The sequence below is a fragment of the Phyllostomus hastatus genome, unplaced genomic scaffold, assembly GCF_019186645.2.
Source record: "Phyllostomus hastatus isolate PE091 unplaced genomic scaffold, TTU_PhHast_1.1 phas_contig_80, whole genome shotgun sequence".
In the NCBI taxonomy this organism is placed as follows: Eukaryota; Metazoa; Chordata; class Mammalia; order Chiroptera; family Phyllostomidae; genus Phyllostomus; species Phyllostomus hastatus.
In genome coordinates, this window is record NW_025333960.1 from 17,463,309 (window position 1) to 17,466,632 (window position 3,324).

The following is a 3,324-nucleotide window of genomic DNA, read 5'->3' on the forward strand; positions in this document are numbered from 1 at the left end:
ATAAAAGAGATTAAATAGATTTTACTTATAAAATCCATTCTCAAGTTTTTTATTCAGCCAAACTGCAGTTATTGGAAAATCATATTCAAAGATGTGCTTGTTTTGAATACATTCAATAGGAATCTTTTTTTAAAAAAAATTAAATTTATTTTATTATTTTTATCCTCACCCAAGAACATTTTTTTCATTGCTTTTAGAGGGAGAAACATTGATTGGTTGTCTCTTATATGGGCCCCAATAGGGGATCAAACCCCCAACCTAGGTATCTGCCCTGAAGGGGATTAAACCCACAACCTTGGGGCATTGGGATGATGCTCCAACCCACTGAGCCAACTGGCCAGGACTATTTAATATAAATCTTAATGGAACCAAATTCTTTTTTTATTTTTATTGTTGTTCAAGTACAGTTGTCTCCATTTTCCCAACACCACTTACCCCCACTTTACCCACCCCCACCTCCCACCTTCAATCCTTCCCCACTTTGGCTTTGTCCATGGGTCCCTTATACAGGTTCCTTGATGACCCTTCCCCTTCTTTTCCTCATGATCCTCCTCCTTCTCTCTCTCCTCCCCTCTGGTTGCTGTCAGTCTGTCCTCTATTTCAATGTTTCTGCTTATATTTTGCTTGCTTGTTTGTTTTGTTGATTAGGTTCCACTTATAGGTGAGATCATATGGTATTTGTCTTCCACTGCCTGGCTTATTTCACTTAGCATAATGCTCTCCAATTCCATCCATGCTGATGCAAAGGGTATGAGCTCCTTTCTCTCTGCTGTGTAGTATTACATTGTGTAAATATACCATAGTTCCCCACCCCTCCCCTCACTGTGCAGCCCACTTCTGTGCCTGCACCCCACAGGCAGAGGCTGGGCAATGGTTCCAGGCCAGGGTGTTCTGGCACAGGGCACTATGAGAGACCCAGGGAGACAGGCCTGCCATAAATCCAAGCCCATGCATGTACCATAGTTTTTTGATCCACTCATTTACTGATGGGCACTTAGGTTGCTTCTAGCACTTGGCTATTGTAAATAATGCTGCTATGAGCATTGGGGTGCATAGGTTCTTTTGAATTGGTATTTCAGGGTTCTTAAGGTATAATCCCAGCAGTGGAATTGCTGGATCAAAAGATAGTTCCATTCTTAGTTTTCTGAGGATATTCCATACTGTTTTCCACAGTGGCTGCACCAGTCTGTATTCCAGCCAACAGTGTACTAGGGTGGAACCATATTCTTGATTGTCGGGCTTTAAAAAGTTGTGGAACTCTTCTGTGCTTTAGCTTCCATTATATGGAATACTAAATATTTTAATTGTGTGTGATTGGAAATTCAAAACTTTTAAATTTTATAGGGCAGATCAACTTAATGGGCCATGTGAGAATTCACTAAAGCATAGAAGTAATCTATAATGAACACCTTTAAAATTGAGCAAAAAGTTTATAAAAAGAAAAGATCTTATTTAATAAGTTATTTGCAGTTCTGATGCTCTTTGTTTTTAAGTAAATCTTTTGGGATATTGATGTACACTATTTGCATGTGCTTAGAAACCACATTCAAGGTAAAGAAATTTAAGCTCAAGAATAATGTATCGTCTCAATGGATGATATATAAATAACTAAAGTGGAAAGAATTACAGGATCTTAACCTTAAATAAAAATGTAGTGTAAGTTATTTACAGGAGTCAAAAACTCCAGTGAAAATGGGTATTTATTTATAAGAAGTAAAGAGTAAAATAAAATTCTGCCAGGCTTTGAAGACTATAATGTCAACAGTTATCACATAGGAATAAAACTGCACTGCGAAACCTCACCAATCTTGATACACTTCTTTGGAATTTGTAACAATTTTGACAAAAGCTTAACTAAAGTTTACTTTTTCACCATTATTAATCAAATTATAGTATAAACAATATTTATAAAGTTAATGTTTGAATTACTTTAGAGAACAAATTATGTTCAAGAACCATACTTAGTAACAATGTATATGTGCATTATAAACACTTTAATCTATCCTTAAGGTAGTTAGTTCTCTTTAGGCTATTTTTGTTCTTCTTTATTTAAAAAAAAACTGTATTTTTAAGTTAATTTTACTACTCTTTCTTACCCAGGCAAATGGTTATTTCATATAAAGTAATTGAAAAAATTATTCTACCTATGTTCATTTTGCTCTGCTGTTTTACTTTAAAAAGCAAAATATAAGATCACAAATCAACTATGAGAAAATTAATGCAATTTACTGAGCCTCTCCTAAGTGTCATGTAATGTGTGAGGTATTTTAAACTATTATCTCTAATCTCAAAATATTGCAAGATAGATATTTTTGTCTTCATTCCTCAGATGAAGAAATTGATACTCAAAGTTAGTGATTTTTCTGAAGTGTCAAGTTGTCTTCTGAATCCAATAAAGAAGATAATGTGTATCAAGGGCTACACATAGGGTCTAGAACATAGAAAACAATAAATGTCAGCTATGGCTATTGTTATTACTATAAAGAAGAAGCTCATTTTAAGTTAGGTGAGAATTTATTAACAGATAAAACAGCTCTTCTGTCTTTTGGATCTGTTTCGACTACATTTGAATATTTTTTCACTTATTCATTTAACAAACATTTACTGAATGTTTGCTATGTACCAGGAGTATCAGCATGAAACATAGACAAAGATGTACGTCTGAAGTAAAAAGTGATCAGCCACAAATATATGTGTGTGTGTGTGTGTGTATATATATATATACAGATATATATATATATATCTGAATTTCCAACTTTCATAGTGAGCAGCTATAAATGCACATATGCAAATATATTTACAATATACAAAAATATATATTTGTAGCTGATCACTGTGAAAGTTGGAAATTCAGACATATTTTGGGTAGAGATATACATATATGAGGGGGGACCAAAAAAAACCCACCTGGAATTTATTTATAAAAAATTGGGTATTTATTCTTCCACGTTTAAACTTCAGTTACTTTCAAAGTACTCTCCATTTGATAAAACACACCTATCAAGACATTTTTTCCACTGCTCGAAACAGTTTTTGAACACATTGATTTTGATGCTTTTTAGTGCTCCTGCTGTTTTTTGTTTCATCTCTTCCACATCATCAAAATGTTTCCTTTGAGGACTTTTTTCATCTGGGGAAACAAAAAAAAGTTGCTTGGGGTGAGATTGGGTGAATAGGGAGGATGAGGCATGGGTGTCATGCCATTTTTGGTCAAAAACTGCTGAACACTCAGCGTGGTGTGGGCAGGTGTGCTCAGAAATCACCCATCATGAAATGGGCAAATGTGTTGGAAGAGTCTTCAAAAAACTTCATGGAAGTCTGTCA

At 34.7% G+C, this 3,324-nt stretch overlaps 1 non-coding gene across 1 annotated transcript; it reads right to left on the reverse strand.

Moving 5' to 3' along the window:
- Nucleotides 1-820: 820 nt before the first annotated feature.
- On the reverse strand, nt 821-952 carry LOC123826474. Its single transcript, XR_006787054.1, has one exon. It is a non-coding gene; the product is annotated as a small nucleolar RNA SNORA42/SNORA80 family (small nucleolar RNA).
- Nucleotides 953-3,324: the final 2,372 nt, after the last annotated feature.